Below are 16239 nucleotides of genomic sequence, written 5' to 3'. Positions count from 1 at the left end.
TGTCATGTGGTAACACCTTTCATGGGGGCTTTTTCAGGTCAGGAAGCCTGGGCAGCCAGGGAGGCTGCAGAGTGCTAGAAAAATGTTGAATGGAAAGAAACACATACTACCTTCGACCCCTCAAAACACCACACCCACCCAAATGCCCTGAGTACGAGGCAGAAAAAAATGAAGTACCTGTTGCAGGGGAAGAGGATAGATTTCGGCACAACAATAATGCGATGTCTCAACAGGGTTCAGTCATTCTGGCCTTCAGTTGCCCGAACAAATATATGAGGAGAAGGGTGGGGGGGAACAGAGGATTCTGGAAGAACAACACAAAGTCTGCTTTCAAGGCAAGAAAAAAAGGAAGAAGGTCAAAGCTGTTTTGCAGACAATGCACAGCATTCTGTATCCTACATAATTTAACATGCAAGTGGCCTGTTTTTTAACGTCCTCCTAAACAATCACAATCAGCACAATGATCCATCCACTCTGAAATTTTCTTGATTTCAAAGTGAGAGACTGAAGTGCACTTAACTCTTACACTGAAATTGGCAAACAGACATGCTTGATCTAAGCTGGATCATGCTCATTCCTTTTCATTAGTATTTTTGATTCAATATTCAATTATCAGTTGTATGAACCATATATCTGTGATACTGAACGGACAGTAGACGTGTTTAAAAAGATGGTTAAGAAATACACAAAATGTATTTGAACCCTTTTATCTTGGTTCCCTAACATTCCTTAACATCTTCAGCTCTTTCAACATTTGGATATCCACAGTATCCCTGCAGTATTCTATGTCAGGAATAGTATCTTAGGATTTCTTTATTTTAAATTAAAAGTAATAATAATAATGACAATTACTAAATAACTTTAATTACATTTTGGGGAATTATACCTTATTTGAAGCATAAGATATTGGCTGCGTTCACACAACATGGTTAATGGCTTCTGAAGGGGCAGAACACTCGTGTCACTCCTCCCTGTTGCTAGTGAGTGGGAGCAAAAAACATGATCCTTGGCTTAGCATTTCATTTGAACTGGGAATTGTGGTAGGTTTCACACAAATGAATCACAACTGTAAGCCAATAATAAGATGATCCCTGATTCTGATAAGAACACAAACATAAGAAAAGTTTGCTGGATCAGGCCAGTGGCCTATTTAGTCCAGCGGCCAGCCAGATGCCTATGGGAAGCTGGCGGGCAGGACCTGACCACAAGAGCACTCTCCCTTCCTGCAGTTTCCAGCAACTGATACTCAGAAGTATACTGTCTCCAACCGTGAGACAAAGCATAGCGATCATGGCTAGTAGCCATTTATAGCCTTATACTTCATTAATTTGTCTAATCCTCTTTTAAAACCATCCATGATATAAGGCTACACCAAGGATTATGATTTACTCCCATTTGCTAGTGGGAAGAAGCAAAGCAGGAGTGATCTGAACATTCACAGTAAACCATTAGCAGTGGCTTACATGTTTTCAAGTGATCACACTAGCTGTCAGGGACTTAATGTCAGTTTACTTTTATTTGCCCAAGCTTCCCAAATAAATTAAGTTTCTGAATTCTAGAGAAGTTTGTTTCCCCACAGGAGCTAACATATGCTTTTGTGGGTAAACCCTAACCCTAACCATAGAGGGGCTAGCCTGGGACTTGCAAAAGGTTACAGGACAAGGCCCCCAAGTAACAGAGACAAGGGGCATCACTGCCACATCCCTCTTTGCACACAAACTGGAGATAAACAAAGTCATTATTTTAGAAATAGGGTCCTTTATAGATTAGTTTTACTTGTTTTTTAACTTGTGAGTGTAGCAATTCAATGGCTTCACTTACTCAGGATTTCACAAAAGGGTGGTGAAGGAAATGAAATGCAAAAAAGCACAGATGGAGATAATTACCTTATTAACAGTATTTACTCAGCGCATAGTTAAACTATGGAATTTGCTCCCACAAGATGCAGTAATGGCCACCAGCTTGGATGGCTTTAAAAGAAGATTAGACAAATTCATGGAGGACAGGGCTATCAATGGCTACTAGCCATGATGGCTGTGCTCAGCCACCCTTGTCAGAGGCAGCATGCTTCTGAAAACCAGTTGCCGGAAGCCTCAGGAGGGGAGAGTGTTCTTGCACTCGGGTCCTGCTTGCACGCTTCCCCCAGGCACCTGGTTGGCCACTGTGAGAACAGGATGCTGGACTAAATGGGCCACTGGCCTGATTCAGCAGGCTCTTCTTATGTTCTTAATAGTAGCTATTCACAAAAAAAAATCTGCATTTCATTTCCTTCTGGCTTCACTGTTTACAATTCTCCCCACCCCATCATGTATATGTTGTTGTTGTTGTTGTTGTTATGTGCCTCCAAGTCGACTACGACTGATGGTGACCCTATGAATCAGTGACCTCCAAGAGCATCTGTCATGAACCACCCTGTTCAGATCTTGTGAGTTCAAGTCTGTGGCTTCCTTTATGGAATCAATCCATCCCTTGTTTGGCCTTCCTCTTTTTCTACTTCCTTCTGTTTTTCCAAGCATTATTATCTTTTCTAGTGAATCATGTCTTCTCATTACGTGTCCAAAGTATTATCACCTCAGTTTCATCATTTTAGCTTCTAGTGACAGTTCTGGTTTAATTTGTTCTAACACCCAATTATTTGTCTTTTTTGCAGTCCATGGTATCAGCTTTTTCACTGTCCAACTTTCACACCCATACATAGAGATCGGAAATACCATGGTCTGAATGATCCTGACTTTAGTGTTCAATGATACATCTTTGCATTTGAGGACCTTTTCTAGTTCTCTCACAGCTGCCCTCCCCAGTCCTAGCCTTCTTCTGATTTCTTGACTATTGTCTCCATTTTGGTTAATGATTGTGCCAAGGTATTGATAATCCTTGACAAGTTCAATGTCCTCATTGTCCACTGTAAAGTTGCATAAATCTTCTGTTGTCATTACTTTAGTCTTTTTGACGTTCAGCTGTAGTCCTGCTTTTGTGCTTTCCTCTTTAACTTTCTTCAGCATTCGTTTCAAATCATTACTGGTTTCTGCTAGTAATATGGTATCGTCTGCATATCTTAAAATTATTGATATTTCTCCCTCCAATTTTCACACCTCCTTCTTGGTCCAATCTTGCTTTCCGTATGATATGTTCTACGTATAGATTAAATAAATAGGGTGATAAAATACACCCCTGTCTCACACCCTTTCCGATGGAGAACCAATCGGTTTCTCCATATTCTGTCCTTACAGTAGCCTCTTGTGCAGAGTATAGGTTGCGCATCGGGACAATCAGATGCTGTGGCACCCCCATTTCTTTTAAAGCATTCCATAGTTTTTCATGATCTACACAGTCAAAGGCTTTGCTGTAGTCTATAAAGCACAGGGTGATTTTCTTCTGAAATTCCTTGGTCCGTTCCATTATCCAACGTATGTTTGCTATATGATCTCTGGTACCTCTTCCGTTTCTAAATCCAGCTTGGACGTCTGGCATTTCTCGCTCCATATATGGCAAGAGCCTTTGTTGTAGAATCTTGAGCATTACTTTACTTGCATGGGATATTAAGGCAATAGTTCGATAACTACTGCATTCTCTGGGATCCCCTTTCTTTGGAATTGGGATGTATATGGAACGCTTCCAGTCTGTGGGCCATTGTTTAGTTTTCCATATTTCTTGACAGATTTCAGTCAAAATTTGGACAGATTCAGTCTCAGTAGCTTGTAGCAACTCTATTGGTATGCCATCTATTCCTGGTGATTTGTTTCTTCCAAATATTTTAAGAGCAGCTTTCACCTCACATTCTAAAATTGCTGGTTCTTCATCATATGGTTCCTCCGTGATTGAATCTGTCATCCTTGCATCTCTTTTATAGAGTTCTTCAGTGTATTGCTTCCATCTTCCTTTTATTTCATCTTGGTCATTCAGTGTGTTCCCCTGTTGATTATTCAACATCCCTACTCTTGGTTTAAATTTTTTGGAACAGGGCTCTTGTTCTACCCTTTTTGTTGTCCTCTTCTATTTCTGTACAGTAACTATTGTAATAGTTCTCTTTGTCCCTACATACTAGTCGCTGTATTGTTGCATTTAGGGTTCTGACTGTGTTTCTATCTCCTTTCGGTTTTGCTTTCCTTCTCTCTTTAACCATTTGAAGAGTTTCTTCAGTCATCCATTGGGGTCTTTCTCTCTTTTTAACTAGAGGTATTGTCTTTTTGCATTCTTCTCTGATAACGCCTCTGACTTCATTCCATAGTTCTTCTGGTTCTCTGTCAACTAAGTTTAAAGCCTCAAACCTGTTCCATATTTGATCTTGATATGCTTCTGGGATGTTATTTAAATTGTATTTTGGCATTATGATTGCTTTGTTGGTCTCCTTTAGCTTTACTCTGATTTTCGATACGACCAGTTCATGATCTGTACCGCAGTCTGCTCCTGGTCTTGTTTTTGCAGAAAGTATGGAACTTCTCCATCTTCTGCTACCAATTATATAATCAATTTGATTCCTATATTGACCATTTGGTGATGTCCACGCGTATAGTCATCTTTTCGGTTGCTCAAAAAATGTGTTCGCAAGAAACAAATTTTTGGCTTCACAGAATTCAAGAATGCTTCGTTTCTGTCTCCTAGGCCCCATTTCCCCACAATTCCTAATTCTTCTCTGTTCCCTACTTTTGCATTCCAATCCCCCATGATTATCAGCACATCTTGTTTTGGTGTGTGATCAATTTCTTCCTTTACTTCTCTCCAATTCCTCTTCTTCTGCGTTTGGCGTCGGAGCATAGACTTGCAACTCAGCATAACACTCAATGCATGTGATGAAGTGTACTGTAGTCCACAAAAGTGTATATGTAAGAAATGTGTTAGTCTTTAAGGTGCCACGAGACTCTTTTTTTGTTTTTGCTGCAAGAGACTAAATCTGTAATCCAATACACACTTACCTGGGTATACGTCCCATTGAACCCAATGGAGATTGTTTCTGAGTAGACATATATTAGATTGCAGTCTAACACAGCTATCCCTCTGGAAATTATTACAAGAGTGGAGTGAGTGAATAGATTGCCCATAATATGCCAGATTAAAAGGGCTACCTTTGTATGTGGTAGCCAAAGTGATGTAGTGGTTAGACTAGGATTGAGGAGACCCAGGTGCAAATTCCTGCTCAGTCACAAAGCTTGCTGGATGGTTTTGCATCAGTTACTCTTTCTAAGCTACCTGCAAGGCTGTTGGGATTATAAAATGGGGGCTTTTAAATGGGAAGAACCATGTTTGACACCCTAAGCTCCTTGGAGGAAGGGCAAGATATGAATGTTATATTAAATTTGGGTGTGAGCTGTTTCATATCAAGCAATAGACTCACAGCATACCCCTTCAATGGATTCATGGATACCTCTACCAGGAGAAAAAAACACAGTTTTGATATGCTGTAAACTGCCCAGAGAGCTTTGGCTATGGGGTGGTATACAAATGTAATAAATAAATAAATATATCTTCCCCTACTACTTGGAAATGTACATCTTTTCATCAAGGTGTCATAATTTAGCATGCCATTCTTCTCACATACTAAACATTTCATATTTTTAAATTCATGACACACTTGCAAAATTGTCAGAAATCGATGATGGGTAACAGAGAACATAAAGGCTGAGACTAGGAATGAGCGATATGTACCAGCTATATTTATGTGCTGGAGCTTTATGAGTTACTCAAAAATCATGTATCAAAAAATATTTTAAAACACAGATCCGTCCCAAGTCAAGGGCATGTGTTTACTATAAAATAGCAGTAATGGAACAGTTCCTAGAGTGATAGTTTTGTGAAAGCTTGGCTTGGTGCTCAGGAGGCATGTGAGGAGAGTGGAGTTTTTCCTAATTGCTCAGTCCCAATAGATCCAATAGACTTGGCCAGAGGCCAGGGTGGATGAAGCAACGGACGTGACTCTTATTTGTACAGTAGGCTACAGCAAAAAGTCAAAGGTTCCCCGCCCCTCACTCACTCACAGCAAACAAGAGGTATGGCTTGCAAGAGGCATACTCAATCAGGCAGAAATACTTGTCACAGAGGAGGGTCGGTGAGGGGTGTAGTGTGGGGAGAGTCCTGAGGGCTGGATAGAAAGGCCGGGAGCACCGCATTCAGCCCCAGGCCTGAGGTTCCTGACTCTTGGGCTAGCAGAATGAGGATGGGTGGCCCAATCCAAATCAGCAGCTGCCATGCAGACTCCTCATGTTACTCAGTACCTCTTCCTCAAAGATCCCTTCCCCCCCTGACTTCCAGCAATTTGGGGGAACCTGCCGCTCGGGCACCATCTTCTCACTAGGCTTTTAAACAGTACCATATTGCTCTTTTTCATTATTTATTATTTATTTATTATTTGATTTATATCCTGCCCTTCCTCCCAGCAGGAACCCAGGGCAGCAAAAGCACTAAAAACTTTAAAACATCATAAAAACAAACTTTAAAACACATTGAAACAAAACGTATTTAAAAACAATTCTTATTATGAGAATACATGCATTGTAGAGGGTGCTGTGACACATACTCTCTCTCTCTCTCACACACACACACACAGAGAAAGAAAAAAGAGAAGGGAGACCATGCTGATTGTCTCTGTAAAGTAGTTTTAGACAAAAATATTTAAAGCTAGCTAGAAAAATATATTCTTCTTTGATTCAAGGAAGAACTAAGGCTTGTATGTGGATAGGTTTGTATCTGCCTATAACTCTAACAACTTGCGGGGGTGGACTACATTCCTCAAGCAGGTTTGCAGTCATCATACTGAAGCGTCATGCTAATCCGTGAAATGGGTAGATTTGGTGAAGCAAGCAAGAACAATAAACAAATGGACCCCTCCATGTAGATTAAACGTATTAATCTAAATTTTGATTCCACGTTAAGATTTCTAACAATAAAAAAAATGCAATTTGGAAACATGACTTTTAATCTTGGTAATCTTAAGAGGTTAAATCTTAACTGCAGCCACTGAGGGTGAAAGTGTTATGGCAATCTTTCCATTCTTGCCCAATTACTTCCACGTATTTGGGCACTGATTGGCTGAGCCCTTAATCAAGCAGTGTGAACATACACTGCTAGGAACGAGCACAATCTTGCTTCCTCAAAACCAACATGCAAACTTTGGTTCAGAGACATCTCTCTGTCAGCTGTATCCTGTGAAGGACTGCAAGTTCTCCATTTCTTTTCTTTTTCTTTCCCCCCTTTTTTCCTTTATTTGCAACTCCTTCCCATGCACATAGAGCAGACTCACAGCTGGCTTCCCCAGAATGTCTGCCACATGCAGGCTCTGTTCTCATATTTCTGTAAGGTCTGAGTCCCAAAGGAAGCATTAATGCTAGAGGAATGCATGCCAGCATGTGACTGTTGTGAAAGGAAGTTGGGGAAATAAAACTCAAATAAGCTCCTCGGGATCGCTGTGGGAACCACCCTCCACTTAGGGATTTGTGGATCAATCTTTTAATATTTTTCAACTGATAACACAAGAAGAACGGGGAGAGGCATGAATTTCAGAATTGTAGACAAACAGGTATTCAGGAGGATATAGCAACCTAGACGGGTCATGTGATCCAGAAAAGAAATCTGGACCAGCTGCCTGTAGATCTCATCAGGGGAACATGCAAGTGATGGCAAACCAAAAAGAAAAAGAGAAAAATATCCCCAGCAGGATCTGAAATCAAAGATTGCCATGTAGGAAAAAGAAGATGGGAAAGTATGATGGGGGGGGATGACAGGGTTTTCTGGAGTTCATTTGTTCATAAGAAAGTCAGACAAGGGGGGAAATGCATGAGGAAGCAGACTCACAGAGAGGACATACAGGATCCAGAGCAAGCAGAAGTCACTGTCTGTTCCTCCATCACATCACACACTGATTTTGTAATGCCTATTGTTGTCAGTGTCTGACCCCTCCTGCTAGCCACAAAACTCTCTCAACCTCAGTTATGTGCCCCAGCTTGAAATAGGCTGGAGGACCGTTTCCGACATAAAAACATTTCTGGAAGTTGTCTGCCAAGTGGTGGTTTATTTTGCCACTTGCCATCAGGTTTGTGTACATCAGGGTGACTAACCTGTGGCTGTGGCCGTTCAGATGTTTTTGGATTCCAGCTCCCATGAGCCCTAACAAGCATGGCCACTGGTCAAGGATGATAATAGTTATATTCCAAGGCTGTCTGGAGGACCGCAGGGTAACCACCCCTGATCTACTACATTAAGCGTTGCAAGGCGTGTACTCCCTTCTCAAATCTGAGACAGTGTACAGGGGGATTCCCAGTGTCTACCATGCAGGGACTGGCCAGTCCTAGACCTGCTTAGCTTCACAAATGGAATTGCATCAGATGCCTTCAGACTAGTCTCTTTTCAAGAGCTAAGCTGTTGGAGCCAAGTGGAGCTCTATACAACAGGCTAGTCCCTCTGCAAATTGAAATAAGCTGGATAAACATGGCAACTCATTGCTGTTGTTATGTGCCTTCAAGTCGATTATGACTTATGGTGACCCTATGAATCAGCGACCTCCAAATAGCATCTGTTATAAACCACCCTGTTCAGATCTTGTAGGTTCAGGTCTGTGGCTTCCTTTATGGAATCAATCCATCTCTTGCTTAGTCTTCCTCTTTTTCTACTCCATTCTGTTTTTTCCAGCATGATTGTCTTTTCTAGTGAATCACGTCTTCTCATTATGTGTCCAAAGTATGATAACCTCAGTTTCATGATTTTAGCTTCTAGGGATAGTTCTGGTTTAATTTGTTCTAACACCTAATTATTTGTCTTTTTGCAGTCCATGGTATCTGCAAAGCTCTCCTCCAACACCACAGTTCAAATGAATTGATTTTTCTCTTATCCGCTTTTTTCACTGTCCAACTTTCACATCCATTCTCACTCCATATATGGTAAGAGCCTTTGCTGTAGAATCTTGAGCATTACTTTACTTGCATGGGATATTAAGGCAATAGTTTGATAATTACTGCATTCTCTGGGATCCCCTTTCTTTGGAATTGTGATATATATTGAATACTTCCAGTCTCTGGGCCATTGTTTAGTTTCCCATGTTTGTTGACACAAAGAGAGAAGACCGAAAAAAGATAATGAAGACCTCAGTCCTCTGCTTTCAAGAGCTGAACCATGGCACGTGAAGTTCCTCAATATTTTAATAACAACGCTTGCCATCGATACAGCGATTCAGAGTCTTCGAATACATACATTGTCTAGTTGTAATCCTACATCAACAACAACCCTGTAAACTGGTTTAGTGTTACAATTATGCAGATACTGCAGAGGGAATTGTTTGCCTTAAGTCATGTACTAAGTTCATGGAAAGGGGTTAGATTTGGACCAAGAATTTCCTGGTTTGTAGCTCAGGATGCTGGCCTATGTACACTTGAAATGAATGGGGAGGGGTTTTCAGTAAACCAGCTTTATATTTAATAACACACCGGGTCATCACAGGCAACTAGAAATTCCAAGCAGACGAGTGAGTGGGCTTTCAGAGAAGGGACAGATTGCTCCTCTTCCTTGGCCACTAAGGAAAAGCAGTGGGCTGGAAGAGGAAGGATGGATCCTATAGAAGGCGATTTTTAAATATTACTCTGCTAAGAGGCTAGCAGCCAGTGTTTTCATGCAGATTATATGGAAACACAACTTACAAGTCTCTTAGCAGGCTATTTTCAAAAATGCAGTCAAGTCACTTCGGCAGGACTGCAGCAAGCAGGATAGGATAGGAACACAGAAGTCTACATTATACCAAGTCAAACCACTGGCCCATCTAGCTCAGTATTGCTGACACTGACCGGCAACAGCTCTCCAGGGTTTCAGATGGGGACATTCCTGGCCCTATCTGGAGATGCTGTGGATTGAACCTGAGACCTTCTGCATATAAAGCAGATTTATTTGATTTGATTATTTAAATTTGTGCTCTGCTTTTCCATATAAATATGCTCAAAGTGGCTCTGGCTATGGTCCTTCACCAAAGAACGAGCCTGGCTATCTCTATGCTATTCCTGCTCTCATTGTCCACTTTTAATTTAAATGCAGGGAAAGGTGCTACAGCAACTAACATATGTAAAACAGCGGCTGCTAATCTGTGCCCCTCCATGTGTTGTTGGATGCCAACTTCAGCCCCAGCCAGGATGGCCAACATCGTTTTTCTGGTCTATGACCATAATAAATTTGTTGTTGTTGTTGATGGCCAACGCCAGGGATGAAGGAACTTGTAGCCCAGAAATATTTAGAGGGCCACCGTTTAGCCACCCCTTATTTAAAATATCAGATAGCGGCTTCCTGACTTTCTTCATCATGAGACCCACAACAATGAACTATAGAACAGACTGCAAGTCTACCTCTTTCAAATGTCCACGTGTTAGCTATTTCTGGGCCTTCTCCTGGAATTGTTTTGTGCCTCACTCCCTCTCAGAGATCTTGCCCTTTTGTGCTCAAAAGTTTGTCCCACATTCCTCTTTGTTTCGATTCAGTTTCCTCGCAGCCACGCATTCTCTCTGGGGCTGGAACTCTTCCCCCGCATTCTCCAGCGCTGAACTCTTCGTTTCTTTTATTTTTCTGGAAACGGGGGGGGGGAGCGCTGAGTTTTGGCAGCTGCAGCCCTTCTTTTGTTTTCTTTTGTCCTTTTCCCCTACTTAAATTGAAGCCAGATTCACCAGTTGTGACTTTAACAATGCTGCCCTCCCCTTATTTTTTTCTTGACATTCTTTCTCCCAATCCGAGTGTTTTTCAGGCAAGTTTCTTTGGAATGCGCAATTGGCCCCAGCTCCACTATGCTGCTGGCTGCTGTCATTTGGAGAGAGTTGGCTCAGGCTTCCAGCATTCACAGCCAGATGTTACAAATGTGACCCAGCCAGAAGCTGCAATGTGCCCACCTTCTTGTTCCAAGTTGCAAAAGTTTGTGTGGGACTGCTCTCTCCTTCTCTGGAAATTAGAAGTCTATTTTGCAGAGAGAGAGAGAGAGAGTTTTGAAAGCTACAAACAGAACTTCACCCACGCTTGCATAAGGATTCCGTTAATCACCTAAAAATATATGCACGTAATTGTGATTAACAAAACAGAGGTTTTTATTGTAATACTAAAACGTTTCAGCTTTTGCCTTCATCAGCTGCTAACATACAAATGCTCTTACTCAGGTGGCAGTTATAGAGCTTTGAGGATGGAATGCTCAGAGAGGCTTCATTTGCAGAAGCTAAGTGATGCTGAACCTCCAGGTTCAGGCCATGTGGTGCCAATGTGTCCAGAGAGTATATCCAAAAGTTCTCTCTTTTAGTCAATGCTGCTGGATCTCTTGGCATCTCTATAGCTGTTATAGAAAAGTTCAACAGGCTGTGACCCTCAGTGTTGAAATGTTTTGCAACTGGTTGCTCCACTTTTTTTGTCAAGATTGCCAATCTGTGGTTTCTGAAGTGTGTGCGTAGGTCACTTGTGGTTTTTCCTACGTATTAGATATGACATCCTGGTCTTTTGCATTCGATGACATAAATTGCAGAACCTGCAGGTGATGTTCTGTTTGATGTAATAGGTCCTGCCTGTCCTAGTGCTTGTAAAAGTAGCTGTCTCCCTGAGGTACACACAGCGTTTGGAGTGACAAGGATGAGACCCAGAATTGGTGATAGGTGGCTTAAATATATATATATATATATACGCCAAAACCATATTTTCAGCACTTGGAATACCTGGCATAGTTCAGGGAGGTTTATGGGTTTTCTCAGGTTAAGTGGTGAGACCAGGAGGGGGAGTGGAACTGTAAAGTAGGAACCAAAATCACACTCTTTTGTATTTTAAAGAGCTGGTAAATATCGGTATATTTGCCTTGGCCCAGAGCTGGACTAACCATTAGTCTGAGTACAGTATTCTAATGAGCTGGGCTCTGCTTGGGATGCCATTTTCCGGACTTCACCCACGCCCTCCCTGGTTCCTTTGAAATTGCCTGCAGCTCAGAACTGGGGGCTGGTTTCCTGAAGCACTGTTCCCTAACTTGTTGCCCTCCAGATATTTTGGACGTCTACTCTCGGCATCTTCCCTGACCATTGCTCATGCTGGCTGATGCAGGTTGTAGCCCACAACATCTGGGGGACATGTCAGGCAGCAGCAGCAGCTATGTCCTCAGCTGTGTGGTGAATATTATGGGCCCATGCTTTGGGCTCATGGCCAATAGCTGGGACTGGCCAGTCTGTCTCCCAATAATGAAGGATATTTATTTATTTAATTCATTAACTTGTATCCCGCCCTTCCTCCCAGCAGGAGCCCAGGGCGGCAAACAAAGCACTAAAACACTTTAAAACATCATAAAAGCAGAACTTAAAATACATTAAAAAAAAAAACAGCATTAAAAACATTTTAAAAAACAACCTTAAAAAAGGGTTAAAAACATTATTAAAAAACATATTATACAATTCTGACACAGATGCAGACTGGGACAGGTCTCAACTTAAAAGGCTTGTTGAAAGAGGAAAGTCTTCAGAAGGCGCCGAAAAGATAGCAGAGATGGCGCCTGCCTATTTGATTAGGAAGAGCATGCTGGCCTGTTACTCCCATGTTTGACAGTGCAACTGCAGCTTACCATCAAGAACTGGAGCAGGAACAATCCAGGAAAGCCATAGTCCTGCATACTAGGCAGGCAGTGCACTGTGCAAGCCTTACCTGGTAGTTCAGGAAGGGATCCAGCTGGGATAATGCCAGAAACCTACATGTTCCAAGCCATCATTAAAACAAATTTAAATGCTAGTTCATTCTAGGGAGCTGTGGAGAGTGCACACACAGTCCCCTGCAGCAGAGAAGAGGTTAAGGGGGAAATATTCAAGGTGCAAAGGCCCTCCTGACCCCTGTCACTGGCAGTCGTTGTCAGTGGAACTGGAGATGCTGGAGCATCATTACAGCCGCTATTTAGATTACACATGCGTCGGGCAGGGCACTGGGTGAAAGCAGGGAACATGGTTGTTTGCATTTCATTAGTGACAGAAACAGGCAGAGGGGGGGTTGAAGGGCATCAGGACAACTTCATCCTGCCTGGCATGCTTGAACTGAGTTGCATAATGTCAGGGAAAAGGGGGCTGATTATGTGGAAACCAGAGCATGAAATAAAAGTGGCTTGAACTGACACTTTTTGGAAGTGGGGGGGAGGAGGAGAAGAAAGCAAGGAGGTTCCTACTAACAGCAAGACCATGTTCACACAAGCAGTATGGTGTAATGGTTAGTGTTGGACTATGACCTGGGAGAGCAGAGTTCGAATCCCCACTCAGCCATAAAGCTCACTGGGTGACCTTGGGCCAGTCACTGCCTCTCGCCCTAACCTACCTCACAGGGTTGTTGTGAGGATAAAACAGGGAAGAAAGAACCATGTACGTCACTGTGAGCTCCTTGGAGGAAAGTTGGGATATAAATGTAATAAATAAAATATAAAATAAAGTACCATTCTTTAGTGCTGGCACAAAGTGCCCTTCATGCTTAGGGGAGATATTCAGAACTGGGTGGTGATGTGTTTTGTTTTTACAAAAGCGAGTTAAAGCCAAGAATCTCAGGAATACATAATCTCTGCATGAAATTCAGGTTGTGTGTGTGCATCTGTGTACTTACTTCTGGCTGTCTAAATGGTGGGAAGAGGAGTCCTGGCACCATCCAGTTGCAGAGGTTGGCCGTGATAACAGCCTGTTGTAGTGAAAAGAACACGGAGTCCTGCTGTGGCACCTTAAAAACTACGCTGTGGACCAGAAGAGCCCATGTTGTCAGATGCATCTTGTAGGGGCACTTTTGACTTCCTGTACCAAGAGAGCTGGTTGGATTTTTCAGGGCATGGACTGATGTTATTCTGCAGTTATGCTACCAGGAGGCAGGGCAGGGCAAGGTACTTGTGTCAGAGAGCAAATTTTGAGGTACCAACCATTAAAGGGCAGCAAATGTTCAATTACGGACTACATATACTAGGGGCTGCTGCTCCTGCTCGCTTCACTTGCCAACCCCACCTATGTTGCCAAAGTTCCCCTCCCCCCATGAGTTGCCAAAGCTTCCCCTTCCCCCCACGGGTCACCAAAGCTCCCCCTTCCCCCCTCAGGTTGCCAAATCTCCCCCCTTCCCCCTATGGGTTGCCTAAGCTCTCCCCCACACAGGTCGCCTAAGCTCCTATGGAACCAAACTCTCTCCCTGCTTCTATGTACTGCCTGGCAATCTCTTCCCTTATAAATGCTAGATACAATTAATTCTGTAGTTTTCTGACCAGCTGCTTTTCATGCATCATTGAAAATTTGTGATGCAAATATGGGCAATCCATGTTAAATGAAAAAAAAATGAAATGGACTGCCTTCAAGTCAATTCCGACTTATGGGCAACCCTATGAATAGGGTTTTCATGGTAAGCTGTATTCAGAGGTGGTTTACCACTGCCTTCCTCTGAGGGTGAGAGGCAGTGACTGGTCCAAGGTCACCCAGTGAGCTTCATGACTGTGTGGGGATTCAAACCTGGTACCCCGGTCGTCATCCAACAACTTAACCACTAGACTAATTGAGCAAAGGCAGGAGGATGCAAGATGCAGGATCTCGGTCAGAAAAAATGATGCTGGGGCTGTAATCAGTTCAGTAGAGTTTCAAAGGCCTAGTCTACATAGAGGCAAGGTCCTTTGTGGAAGCAGCCTGTGGGCACGGATGCAGTGTGCCCCATGGCTTGGGACCACAATACTTGATGAAATGCCTCTCCTGACACGAACCCACCCGTACACTACGCTCAACATCAAAGGCCCTCCTCCGGGTGCCTACTCCGAGGGAAGCTCGGAGGCTGGCAACAAGGGAGAGGACCTTCTCAGTGGTGGCCCCCAAATTATGGAATGATCTCCCTGACGAGGTGCGCCTGTCATCTTTTTGGTGCCAGGTCAAGACTTTCCTCTGCTCCCAGGCATTTTAGCATGTGTTTTTAAATTGTTTTTTAAAAAATGCATTTTTAAATTTGTATATTTGTATATTTATTTTTAATGTTTTTAATTGTTGTAAACCGCCCAGAGAGCTTCGGCTATGGGGCGGTATACAAATGTAATAAATGATGATGATGATGATGATGATGATGATAAAAGGCAGGCATCCCATCTTCAAAGCATGACATTAGCTGTTCAAGACACACTTGGATATATTTGGTATCCTTTTCAGTAGCCCCAAGGAGTCCTGTCCTGCTCCTGCAAAGGATTAAGAGTTTCCCCCCCATGGACTTCCGGGAAGGGTGACTTAGCCTGTGCCTGCTTTTGAGACGGGCTCCTGCCTCAAAAGAAGCTTATTCAGATATATCAGTCAGATTTTTTTTTTTTTGACTGATTAAACTTCTCCCGGGTAGGGAGAAACGAAGAGATTAACCTCAAAGCCTATTTTTGTTGGGACGACCAGATCTCATTAATTTATGGGACGAGGTCCAGCCGATGAAGGTGGGACGGATTTTCAACAACAAGCTCTATCTGATAAAGCGAACGTTCATCTTATCTTCTAAGAGAGAACGCACTAACAGGCAAGCACCCTTCTTTCTATATTTTTCTTTTACTTGACTTAAATTGTTGCTGTTTAAAAGAGATTTGCCAGATTGATCGGTTTTTGACATCTCACTGGGGAGCCATAACTTCTCTCTGCTACTCACTAATTAATAGCTTATCTCTGTTTTTGTTGCAAAAAGCTGTCCTGGATTTGCATTCTAAAGATATACACAGAAGAGGGATTTCTATTCCAGATTTTTATTTTGAAGAATATTATATTGTCTGAGACTACTCTCTTTTTGGTCTATTTTATTTTGACGAATCTGTTTCCTGACGACCGCCATTAATTGTTTCGATCCTGGGAACTGCATTTTGTTTACTTAAGCATGGAGAGATAAGGCTGTCTGCTCTGTTTATACTGTGATGTCACCAAGTTTGGAGTATTAACCCAATTGTTGCTGAAATAAGAAGTGGTTTTCCTATATTTTTCTTTTAAAATGGCAATTAAGAAAGTGGCTGAGAATCTGGAAATAACTATGTTTCAGAAAATAATGGATGAGATTGAGATAACGAAACAAAACCTGCGACAGGGTTGTAAGGAGCTGAAAATTGAATTGAGTAAAATGAAGCAGGAGATTAAAGATATAGGGGTCCCTGTGAGAGAGGTGACCCTGGAAGGGGTCCCTGTGAGAGAGGAGACCCCGGAGATTGGAACAAACGTGGAACAGGAAAAAGATTTGGAGTCTATGGACTTTAGAAACAAAATCTATTGTTTGGAGACACAGGAGATTAAAGACATAGGGGTCCTTGTGAGAGAGGAG

At 42.5% G+C, this 16239-nt stretch overlaps 1 protein-coding gene across 1 annotated transcript in view; it reads right to left on the bottom strand.

Moving 5' to 3' along the window:
• Positions 1–274, bottom strand: part of NEK6 (NIMA related kinase 6) — a 116730-nt gene extending 116456 nt beyond the window's left edge. The window contains exon 1 of the mRNA XM_061604263.1: positions 178–274. The gene's annotated coding sequence lies outside the window, so the exon portion shown is untranslated. The remainder of the gene's footprint in view (positions 1–177) is intronic.
• Positions 275–16239: the final 15965 nt, after the last annotated feature.

This window comes from Rhineura floridana, chromosome 20 (genome assembly GCF_030035675.1).
Source record: "Rhineura floridana isolate rRhiFlo1 chromosome 20, rRhiFlo1.hap2, whole genome shotgun sequence".
Lineage (NCBI taxonomy): Eukaryota > Metazoa > Chordata > Lepidosauria > Squamata > Rhineuridae > Rhineura > Rhineura floridana.
The sequence above is the reverse complement of the archived record's forward strand: the minus strand, read 5'-3'. Positions and strand labels throughout refer to the sequence as shown.